General features: G+C 45.9%; 1 protein-coding gene across 1 annotated transcript in view; it reads left to right on the top strand.

Annotated features, from left to right (window-relative positions):
- The first annotated feature begins 1,201 nt into the window (after positions 1–1,201).
- GLI2 (GLI family zinc finger 2) overlaps positions 1,202–12,786 on the top strand; it is a 185,354-nt gene continuing 173,769 nt past the window's right edge. Inside the window, exon 1 of the mRNA XM_040358252.1 lies at positions 1,202–2,507. The gene's annotated coding sequence lies outside the window, so the exon portion shown is untranslated. The remainder of the gene's footprint in view (positions 2,508–12,786) is intronic.

A 12,786-nucleotide genomic window follows, 5' to 3' on the forward strand; every position in this document is an offset into this window, starting at 1 on the left:
ACATCAGGCAGAGGGATAACAATGTAACACATCTGGGAGGGGGATCGGCAGAGGGATAACAATGTAACACATCAGGCAGAGGGATAACAATGTAACACATCTGGGAGGGGGATCGGCAGAGGGATAACAACGTAACACATCTGGGAGGAGGATCGGCAGAGGGATAACAATGTAACACATCTGGGAGGGGGATCGGCAGAGGGATAACAATGTAACACATCAGGCAGAGGGATAACAATGTAACACATCTGGGAGGGGGATCGGCAGAGGGATAACCATGTAACACATCTGGGAGGGGGATCGGCAGAGGGATAACAACGTAACACATCTGGGAGGAGGATCGGGCAGAGGGATAACAATGTAACACATCTGGGAGGGGGATCGGCAGAGGGATAACAATGTAACACATCAGGCAGAGGGATAACAATGTAACACATCTGGGAGGGGGATCGGCAGAGGGATAACAATGTCACACATCTGGGAGGAGGATCGGCAGAGGGATAACAACGTAACACATCTGGGAGGAGGATCGGGCAGAGGGATAACAATGTAACACATCTGGGAGGAGGATCGGGCAGAGGGATAACAATGTAACACATCTGGGAGGGGGATCGGCAGAGGGATAACAACGTAACACATCTGGGAGGGGGATAACAATGTAACACATCTGGGAGGGGGATCGGCAGAGGGATAACAATGTAACACATCTGGGAGGGGGATCGGCAGAGGGATAACAATGTAACACATCTGGGAGGGGGATCGGCAGAGGGATAACAATGTAACACATCTGGGAGGGGGATCGGCAGAGGGATAACAATGTAACACATCTGGGAGGGGGATCGGCAGAGGGATAACAACGTAACACATCTGGGAGGGGGATCGGCAGAGGGATAACAATGTAACACATCAGGCAGAGGGATAACAACGTAACACATCTGGGAGGGGAATCGGCAGAGGGATAACAATGTAACACATCAGGCAGAGGGATAACAACGTAACACATCTGGGAGGGGGATCGGCTCTCCAGCCGGGAGGAAAGTTTGGCAGCCATGGTGTCATGTTCAGAGATTAACCCCCTGAGTGCCCCGACAGAAGCCCCCCTTCCCATCTGGAGCAGCAAATGCTGGCAGTCTTGGGAGGGGGGGGAGCAGGGCTGGGGGAGGGGCAGAGGAGGAGGAGGAGGGGTAGATTGAAAACAGATCAGTCAGGGCTGAAGTAATGGGCTCAGATCATCTGACTGCAGCAGCTTCACAGGGGGAGGAGGACTCCAAACTTTCCTCTCCGCATCCAACTTCTTCCCCGGGACTGCAGGCTGCCCACTGAGCCCCTCTGCCCTGCCAACCCATCTGCTAGGGGAGCCCTACATCCCCTCCCTGGACTCTGCATCTTCCTGGACTCTTCCTGGACTCTGCATCTTCCTGGACTCTTCCTGGACTCTGCATCTGCTCCCTGGTCTCAAGGAATCTGAGGACTCTGCACATCTTTCCTGGACTCTACTGACCTTCCTCTGGACCTCTTTCCTGGCACTCAGCATCTCTTTCCTGGACTCTACATCCATTGCCAGGACTCTGCTCATCTCCTTTGGAGTCTCTACCCCTCGTTTGTACTTTTTGCATTTCTCTACATCACCTTCCTGGGACTCTACATCTCTTTTTTGGATTTTACATCCCTTCCTTGGATTCTGTGGATCTTCTCTGGATTCTGAGGTTCCTCTCTGGACTCTGAGGCTCCTCTCTGGATTCTGAGGCTCCTCTCTGGACTCTGAGGTTCCTCTCTGGACTCTGAGGTTCCTGTTTGGATTCTGAGGCTCCTCTCTGGACTTTGAGGTTCCTGTTTGGATTCTGAGGCTCCTCTCTGGACTCTGAGGTTCCTGTTTGGATTCTGAGGCTCCTCTCTGGACTCTGAGGCTCCTCTCTGGACTCTGAGGTTCCTCTCTGGACTCTGAGGTTCCTCTCTGGACTCTAAGGCTCCTCTCTGGATTCTGATGTTCCTCTCTGGACTCTGAGGCTCCTCTCTGGATTCTGAGGTTCTCTCTGGACTCTGAGGCCCCTCTCTGGATTCTCAGGTTCCTCTGTGGACTCCACATCCCTCCCCAGGACACTACTGGTCTTTCCTGGGCTCTGCACTTCTCTGGACCTCCTTCCTGACACTCATCATCTCTTCCCTGGTCTCCTCTGGAGTCTCGACCACTTGCTCGGACTTCTCTACACCTCCTTTGGATTTTGCACCCCTTAATTGGACTCTAGTGATTCTTCTTAGAACTCGGCACCTCTCCTTTGGATTCTGTTGTCTCACCTGAAGACTCTGCTGAACTTGTCTTGGTCTCTGTCCTACCAGCTGGTCTGGTCTCCTCCAAGGTGATGGATCCCGGATCGGGAAGAACATTGTTCTGACGATGGACCCGATCAGATGCCCTTCCTGCTGACGTCCTCCATGCTTATGTTGGATATTGAACTTCTTAGGGTTGTATTGAAGAAGCACCTGGCAGGATCTACCTGTACCCGGAGGTAAGTGGCCAAACACTTGATGTAAATCTCCTCCTACGATGTAAGGTGTATTTGATGTGTGAGATTATCCTAAAATTGGGCAAATTCGTAAAGAAGCCGCCGCGCCACATGTGACGCAAGCGCCGCCCCGAGATGTAGGCGCTCCCAACGTGTCAAGGCCTAAGGCCACTTTAATGATTTGTGGAGGAGGTTTAGTAAATATCCGTGTTCATGGATTGTAGCGCCAGGACCGTAACATGGGGGCATCTTGTGTGCCAATCACTTCTCTTCGTTTCATAACTTTGTAGAGGAAGTTCCATATCTGCAGAGCTTTTATTTCTCAGAGGATAGGTGCAGGAACTCCTCCCTTCTAAGCCACTTTGAGTCTGTGCCGCCTACTTACCTCCGAGCACTGACCTTTGGGTCCGCCCTTACCCACCTCCGAGCACTGACCCATGGGTCTGCCCTTACCCACCTCCGAGCACTGACCCCTTACCCACCTCCGAGCACTGACCCTTGGTTCCGCCCCTACATACCTCCGAGCACTCACCCTTGGTTCTGCCCTTACCCACCTCTGAGCACTGACCCTTGGTTCAGCCCCTACCCACCTCCGAGCACTGACCCTTGGTTCTCCCCTTACCCACCTCCGAGCACTGATCCTTGGTTCAGCCCCTACCCACCTCAGAGCACTGACCCTTGGTTAAGCCCCTACCCACCTCCAAGCACTGACCCTTGGTTCAGCCCCTACCCACCTCTGAGCACTGACCCTTGGTTCTCCCCTTACCCACCTCTGAGCACTGATCCTTGGTTCCGCCCTTACCCACCTCCGAGCACTGACCCTTGGTCCCATCCCTACATACCTCCGAGCACTCAACCTTGGTTCAGCCCCTACCCACCTCCGAGCACTGAGCCTTGGTTCCGCCCTTACCCACCTCCGAGCACTGACCCTTGGTTCTGCCCTTACCCACCTACGAGCACTGACCATTGGTTCCACCCTTACCCACCTCCGAGCACTGACCCTTGGTTCCACCTTCACCCACCTCCGAGCACTGACCCTTGGTTCCACCCTCACCCACATCCGAGCACTGACCCTTGGTTCTGCCCTTACCCCTCTCCGAGCACTGACCCTTGTGTCCGCCCCTACCCACCTCCGAGCACTGACCCTTGGTTCTGCCCTTACCCCTCTCCGAGCACTGACCCTTGTGTCCGCCCCTACCCACCTCCGAGCACTGACCCTTGGTTCTGCCCTTACCCCCCTCCGAGCACTGACCCTTGGTTCTGCCCTTACCCACCTCCGAGCACTGACCCTTGGTTCCGTCCCTACATACCTCCAAGCACTCAACCTTGGTTCTGCCCTTACCAACCTCCGAGCCCTGACCCTTGGTTCAGCCCCTACCCACCTCTGAGCATTGACCCTTGGTTCTGCCCTTACCCACCTACGAGCACTGACCCTTGGTTCCGTCCTTACCCACCTCCGAGCTCTGACCCTTGGTCCCACCCCCTACCTAGCTCCCAGTACGGCCCCTCTTATAGAATATATAGAGCCAATTATCATTTCGTAGTAATTTGCATGGAATTTGGTAACAAGAAAAGCAATAAAATAGATCCCCAGCAGCCAGCATCAATAGACTTCCCAGCAGCCCCAGTAGACCACCCCCCCATCAGTAGATCCCTTCCAGCAACAATTGACCCCCCCAGTAACAAAAGTTCCTCCACCAGCAAAAGATTGCCACGCAAAAATAGATCACCTCCAGCAACAATAGATACCCCAATGGCCAACATCAGTTGCCCCTCCATCACACCCCAGCACACCTTGTCATTGCATACATTCAGTGCTGAAGGTGCCGGAACTGCGTTCCCCCACGTTCCCGCTGAAAAAATAAATCGCAGTCTGCATGTGAACTTGTCACAAGCCTTGGACAATTCAAACTGTGAGGACAATGCGATGTTTTAATGACCGCATGTCAAAACCGATCAGTAGATCCAGAGATGAAGTCCTATGCAAATCTTTCGACTTACGTGAAAGTTGAGTTTGGACTCTTCCAACCCTACTGGTTTTTGAGATCACCCATCAAATTAAAGGCCTCATTGACCAGTAGGGAGGCGCCGTTCCGAATGGGGATTGGAAATGGATGGGTGGAGGTGGGTGGAAATGGATGGGTGGAGGTGGGTGAAAATGGATGGGTGGAGGTAGGTGGAAATGGATGGGTGGAGGTGGGTGAAAATGGATGGGTGGAGGTGGGTGAAAATGGATAGGTGGAGGTGGGTGGAAATGGATGGGGGTGGAGGTGGGTAAAAAAGCATGGTGGAGGTGGGTGGAAATGGATGGGTGGAGGTGGGTGGAAATGGATGGGTGGAGGTGGGTGGAAATGGATGGGTGGAAATGGATGGGTGGAGGTGGGTGGAAATGGATGGGCGCCATGTGGGGTTGATTAGAGAGGGAAAAATCTGGTGCAGCTCTTCAAAGAAACCAATCAGCTTCCAGGTTTTTATTGTCAAAGCTTAAATGAATAAGCTAAAGTGAGAAGCTGATTGGCTTACCTGTACCGGATTTTGCACTCTCCAGTTTTAGTAAATCAACTTGGGCTACCACCTTTTCTTCAAACCCAAACCTGAACACTTTAGGGGCCTGGGAAACCTTTGGGTGCCCCCCAAGGAGAGTAGTAATGGGGTGGGCATATTTTGCAGCAGCATTTGGTGAAGCCAAATTGCTCCTGCTGACTTTATCACCCCCCCCCCCCCAGGGATGTCAAACCTGCCCCCGAGACAGCCGTCCGCAGCTCCTCAACGGCAACAGATTTGTGTGTGACTATCTCGGTTACTCGGGGAGCCACAGCCCCCGGTCTAAATCATGCGTCCGGGTTTTAGACCGCCTGAAACCCGGACACATGATTCAAACTGTCCGGGTGAATCCCGGAGAGGTGGCAACCCTAAAATGAACCCCTGTGTACAGAAAAAGTCAAGATTTGCACATCATTTCAGCTTCCTCTGGTTCTATCATGTGGTTTTAACTAAAAGCTGAGCAGGCATCCTGCATTCGGTTTGTATTGTCCAGATTTGCAGCAGATTTTTTAGATTTCTAAACTGCTCCTACATGAAGGGGATTTCCAGCAAGCATGAATCCGCCCTGCGCTTTGGCTGTGCTAATGTGCAGCTACCTGTGGCGCAATGCCCAGGCTTCAGGGTATCTGCTGTCCAGCTGTAGCTTGTTCACGAAGCTGCACCCCCCCCCCCTCCTCCAACAGTTCCCGGAGATGTCTCCGCTCTACATGATATATTCTCTGCCTTCCAGAGGCTTTGTATATAGATGAGGTGTCTCCTTGTGCTTCTGGATCTAAGGTTCTTAAATCACCAGTTGGGCCAACAGAGGGAAACACTATGTTTTTGGAGGAACTAGAGAACTAGAGGCCTCGTTGTAACCCTTGAGCAAGTTTTTATACCAGTCTAGCGTTCTATGTGATCGTTCAGACAGTAAAATACAGATTTCTGAGTCAGACATTCTACGTGAACGCCCTACGAACTGGGAGCTTCGAGTTTGGAGAATTTGGAGGAAGCTATGCTGCCAGAAATCTCCGACTTGGAGCTCTGAGTTTGTACAGAGCGTATCTCTAACCAGCTGCTGAGGGACTACAACTCCCAACTTTCCCAGCCTCGAGGTTCCCGGTCAAAGCTTGTTCAGTACAAACCATTTTGGAGATCTACTTCCTTGTGTGCGAAGATCGGAACGTGGTAATTATGTCATGATAAACAATCCATCAAAATATCTGTGAAGGTTCAGTCACAGGAGAGCTGGTAGTAGTAGTAGTAGTTGGTCACGTTCAGTTGGACTTCTGGTTCTGTAATGGCGAAGACGTCTTGAAGCTTCTCCAAGAACAGATAAATATGATCAGAACGTAATAAATATGTCATGATGAACAATCCCTAAAAATATTTGTGAAGGTTCTTATTTATCCAAGTCATGGTGGAGCTAGTAGTAGTAGTTGGTCACGTTCAGTTGGACTTGTTCTGTAATGAAGACCTCTTGAAGCTTCTCCAAGAACTGAAGAAGTGGCTTCTGGTTCTGTAATGCTGAAGAGGTTTTGAAGCTTCTCCAATAACTGATAAATATGATCAGAACAGGATAAAGATGTCATGATAAACAATCCATAACAATAGCTGTGAAGGTTCTCATGTATCCAAGTCATGGTAGAGCTTCTAGTAGTAGTCTTTGGTCATGTTCAATTGGACTTCTGGTTCTGTAATAGTGAAGACGTCTTTAATCTTCTCTGAAAATCGATAAATATGATCAGAATGTAATAAATATGTCACAATAAACAATTTTGTGAAGATTCTCATGTATTAAGGTCATGGAAGAGCTAGTTGTAGTAGTTGGTCACCTTCAGTTGGACTTGTTCCGTAATGATGACCTCTTGAAGCTTTTCCATGAACTGAAGAAGTAGCTTCTGGTTCTGTAATGCTGAAGGTCTCAAAGCTTTTACAAGAACTGATAAATATGATCAGAACATGATAAATATGTCACGATAAACAATCACCAAAAATATATTTAAAGGTTCTCATTTATACAAGTCACGGTAGAGCTAGTAGTAGTAGTTGGTCACGTTCAGTTGGACTTCTGGTTCTGTAATTTGCGAAGACATCTTAAAGCTTCTCCAAGAACCGATAAATATGATCAGAACGTAATAAATATGTCATGATGAACAATCCCTAAAAATATTTGTGAAGGTTCTTATTTTTTCCAAGTCATGGTGGAGCTAGTAGTAGTAGTTGGTCAGGTTCAGTTGGACTTGTTCTGTAATGAAGACCTCTTGAAGCTTTTCCAAGAACTGAAGAAGTGACTTCTGGTTCTGTAATGCTAAAGAGGTTTTGAAGCTTCTCCAAAAACTGATAAATATGATCAGAACATGATAAAGATGTCATGATAAACAATCCATAAAATTATCTGTGAAGGTTCTCATTGTATCCAAGTCATGGTAGAGCTAGTAGTAGTAGTTGGTCACGTTCAGTTGGACTTCTGGTTCTGTAATGTTGAAGGCATTTTGAAGCTTCTCCGAAGAACTGATAAATATGATCAGAATGTAATAAATATGTTACGATCAACAATCCAAAAGAACTTTCATGAAGGTTCTCATTTATTCAAGTTATGGTAGAGCTAGTAGTAGTAGTTGGTCACCTTCAGTTGGACTTGTTTTGTAATGAAGACCTCTTGAAGCTTTTCCAAGACCTGAAGAAGTGGCTTCTGGTTCTGTAATGCTGAAGGTCTTAAAGCTTCTCCAATAACTGATAAATATGATCAGAACATGATAAATATGTCATGATAAACAATCCCTGAAAAATATTTGTGAAAGTTCTCATGTATCCAAGTCATGGTAGAGCTAGTAGTAGTAGTAGTAGTAGTTGGTCACGTTCAGTTGGTCTTCTGGTTCTGTAATGCTTAAGAGGTCTTGAAGCTTCTCCAATAACTGATAAATATGATCAGAACGTAATAAATATGTCATGATAAACAAACCATAAAAATATCTGTAGAGGTTCTCATGTATCCAAGTCATGGTAGAGCTAGTAGTAGTAGTTGGTCACGTTCAGTTGGACTTCTGGTTCTGTAATGCTGAAGACATCTTGAAGCTTTTCCAAGAACTGATAAATATAATCAGAATGTAATAAAACAGTTACGATAAACAATCCATAAGAACTTTGGTGAAGGTTCTCATTTAGTCAAGTCATTGAAGAGCTACTAGGTCACCTTCAGTTGGACTTGTTCCGTCATGAAGACCTCTTGAAGCTTCCCGAAGAAGTGTCTTGGACAAGCTATGAAAACATCTTCATCATTACAGAACAAGTCCAATTGAATGTGACTAAATACTACTAGCTAGACCAGCCTTTCTCAGCCTTTTTACCACTGAGGAACCCTTAAAATAGGTTTCAAGTTTCCCGGAATCCTTACTAAAACCAATTCATCCGGGGTCAATGGCAGAAATTACCCTTACATTGGGAGTCAGTAGGAAGAATGCGTCCCTTACAATGCTGCTCAGAATGCCACCCTATAATTAGTGTCATGCTACTTGGCTTTACCAAGCGTTGTTGGCCCCGGAACTACGAAGGCACCAATAAATGGGAGGTCAACCAGCCGCAGCTCAAGGAAACCCATGGCAACCCTTGTTGAGAATAGCTGAGCCAACACCATACAATTATTTCCAAATCGCTTTTACCACCAAAGTTCCTCATTTTCTGAGTTTGTACTTTGGAGGGACATGCCAAGTTAATCATCGTCAAGAGCCGAGACATTTCATTTTTGGTTATATTTTCAGGACGAGCTTTTGGGGTCTACAACGTCCTTCTTCATAGTCCAAGCAGATTACACAACGGTATCATGGACAATACTTAACTGTGTTGTTGCAAGTGCACTAATGTGGCTTCAATCACCTTACACGTGGACGTTGAAGGCTTTTGCATTGCATTTGCATTGGGTCATCGTTGCTTCCCAGGCCTATTGCATTCTCTGAGTATTACCTATAAATAGGGGGGGGGGGGATGTGGGGGTTCACACATCAGCTAACGCAAGGTCCCGTTAAATACCTTGTGCCCAAAAAAATTTGCGCATCACTTAATGCAGTGGAGGAGGTCACAGAAGAGTGACAGAGGCAATTCTGGGGACGGGACAAAGCCTTGTGTTCAAAAAAACAATTGACACAATCCGGCTTTTATCCTCTGTTAAGAATACGCTAAAACAATTCGGCTTTTCTGTGTGAATTACAAGTCACCTCATTGTGACTCTGCCCTCCATTGACTTGGATGAGGTTTTTGTCCAAGGATCATGATAATGGGAATGCCGCAAATGTCAGTTTTAGTCTTTTTTTTTTTTTTTACAGTGGTATTTTCTATATATTTTTTTAACCTTATATTATATATTTATTATCCAAATTGAGTTAAAAACAACCTTTTTTTATTGTTTTATTTTAGATTTTTTATACCACATTTTTTTTATTGTGGTCTTTTATATATATATATATATATATATATATATATTTTATTTTATTACCCAAATTGAGTTAAAAACAACATTTTTTTATTGTGGCATTTTAGATTTTTTTATACCACATTTTTTTTATTGTGGTGTTTTTTTTATATATATGTATATAACATTTTTTAATATTTTATTATATATTTATTATCCAAATTGAGTTAAAAACAACTTTTTTTATTGCGGTATTTTAGATTTTTTTAAACCACATTTTTTTATCATGGTATTATATATATATATATATTCTAAACATTTTATTATATATTTATTAGCCAAATTGAGTTAAAAAAATTTTTTATTGTGGTATTATATATATATATTAACATTTTATTATATATTTATTATCCAAATTGAGTTAAAAATAACCTTTTTTTTATTGTGGTATTTTATATTTTTTATACCACATTTTTTTATAGTGGTATATATATATATTTTTTATTTATTTATTAACATTTTATTATATATTTATTATCCAAATTGGGTTAAAAACAACCTTTTTTTTATTGTGGTATTTTATATATATTTTTTTAGCATATTTTTTATTGTGGTGTTAGATAGATAGATAGATAGATAGATAGATAGATAGATAGATAGATAGATAGATAGATAGATAGATAGATAGATAGATAGATAGAAAGAAAGATAGATTTTAATTTTTTTTATTTCAGGTACTTATATAGCGCCGTCAATTTACGCAGCACTTTACATATACCGTATTTATCGGGCTATAACGCGCCCCGGCGTATAGCGCGCACCCCCCGAACTTGAAGGAAGATTCCTGCAAAAAAAAAAAAAATACTTACAGTTTGGATGCCCCTCGTCGGTGTCTTGCCCCGTCGTCCATCGCGTCCTGCCCGTCCATCGGCGGCCTCGTCCGGTCCGGCGTCCTTCTGCGGTCATCCCCGCTTCCCGCGCTGTGTTCGAACCACTGCGCCGTCATATACCGAGCGGAGTACACTCGGGTATAGTCGGGCGGGCTCCTCTCGCGTAAACGACGTACAGGACGCACACGACGTGACCGCGAGAGGAGCCGAGCCTGCCCGACTATACCCGACTGTACTGCGCTCGGTATATGTCGGCGCAGTGGTTCGAACAAAGTGTGGGAAGCTAGTATCGGCGTATATCGCGCACCCACGATTTTGCCCTGATTTTCAGGGCAAAAAAAGTGCGCGGCATACGCCAATAAATACATTGTACATTCACATCAGTCCTCGCCCTCAATGAGCTTACAATCTAAGGTCCCTAACTCACATTCATACACATACTAGGGCCAATTTAGACAGGAACCAATTAACCCACCAGCATGTCTTTAGTGTGTGGGAGGAAACCGGAGTACACGGAGGAGACCCATGCAGGCACAGGGAGAACATGCAAACTCCAGGCAGGTAGTGTCCTGGTTGGGATTAGAACCAGCGACCCTTTTGCTGCTTTATATATATATATATATATTTTTTTTTTTTTAACTCAATTTGGATAATAAATATATAATAAAATGTTAAGAAAAAATATATATATATATCTATATATAGGGGGTAATTGCTGGAAAATATATACTGTATGTATGTATGGGGGAGGGGAGACTGAGGAAATGCTTCCTTCTGCCTGCAGCAGACTGATGACATCACCCCAGCCTAGGCAAACTCACTGGGGGAAGGAAGACTGAGGAAACGATTAATCCCGCCTGCAGCAGACTGAGGACCTCATCTCATCCTGGGGAAAGTCACCGGGGGAGGGAAGACTGAGGAAATGCTTCCTTCTGCCTGCAACAGACTGGTGACATCATCTCAACCTGGGAAAGGCACTAGTGGGGGGGGACTGAGGAAATGCCCCTCCCTGCCTGCAGCAGAGTGATGACGTCATCTCAGCCTAGGCAAAGGCCGATTTGTAAAGAAATATATAGACTTTTAATGCCCTCCACTTCCAAAAAAAACGGTGACGCCATGCGTGACGCCGTGCGTTAAATCCTCCATATTATTTCCTGCACATTCCCGAACTCATCCTGCACCGTGGAGGAGATGTGGCGATGCTCCGGCTCACACATTGTCCCGCCACTATTGAAGGACTACAGTGCCCAGCAAGCTGTGGAAGTTCCAGCTGGGAGTTGTAGCTGCTGGACAGCCGATGTTCACCATAAGCGGCTCCTCCAGTCCCCCCCCCCCCGGACAATGGGGGGGGGGGACTCTGCCGTCTCTTCTTCTGCATCATTAATTCCGCACTCGGGAGGAAATGACTGTACAGATCATTGTTTGAATTAAAGAGCCATTTTAGAAAACATCTTGAGCAGCTTTTGGTGTTTTGTAATGAAAGTTTATTTTAGACTTAATCCCACAAAAGTCTTGCGGTGGATAACAGGATGCCGGAGCTGGAGAGCGCGGAGAGCGCGGCCGACGCATGCTCTAGACTTCCTCGTGGAAGTTTCTGCGGGGAATTGGAATAAGTAAGAGAAGAAGGAGAGGAACGAGAAGAAAGACAGAATGAGTGAAATTGTCACCCAGGTTTTTTTTAATAGGAATCTCTCAAAGTTGTGACCGATCCTTGGATCGAAAGTCATCCTTTTTTCGAGAAGACAAAACAAGCAGCAACAGTTCCTCAATCTTACATTTTGCAGAACCCGTTAAATGTTCTAGAAGTTCCCAAATGACGACATCGGCTAATCCTAACCTAGACTGTAATGAAGTGTTCTGCGAGTTCAGATTTTCTGGACTTTCCTAAGAATTACCACTAAACCTTGGGGTTAGGTCTTCTGGGCTTTCCTAGAATTACCCCTAAACCTTGGGGTTAGGTCTTCTGGAATGAATCCAAACCCTTGGGGTTAGGTCTTCTGGGCTTTCCTGGAATTACCCCTAAACCTTGGGGTTAGATCTTCTGGAATAAACCCAAACCCTTGGGGTTAGTTCTTCTGGGCTTTCCTAGAATTACCCCTAAACATTGGGGTTAGATCTTCTGGGCTTTCCTAGAATTACCCCTAAACCTTGGGGTTAGATCTTCTGGAATAAACCCAAACCCTTGGGGTTAGGTCTTCTGGGCTTTCCTGGAATTACCCCTAAACCTTGGGGTTAGGTCTTCTGGGCTTTCCTGGAATTACCCCTAAACCTTGAGGTTAGATCTTCTGGAATAAACCCAAACCCTTGGGGTTAGGTCTTCTGGGCTTTCCTAGAATTACCCCTAAACCTTGGGGTTAGATCTTCTGGACTTTCCTAGAATTACCCCTAAACCTTGGGGTTAGATCTTCTGGAATAAACCCAAACCCTTGGGGTTAGGTCTTCTGGGCTTTCCTGGAATTAC

This window comes from Rana temporaria, chromosome 6, assembly GCF_905171775.1.
Source record: "Rana temporaria chromosome 6, aRanTem1.1, whole genome shotgun sequence".
NCBI classification, from domain to species: Eukaryota; Metazoa; Chordata; class Amphibia; order Anura; family Ranidae; genus Rana; species Rana temporaria.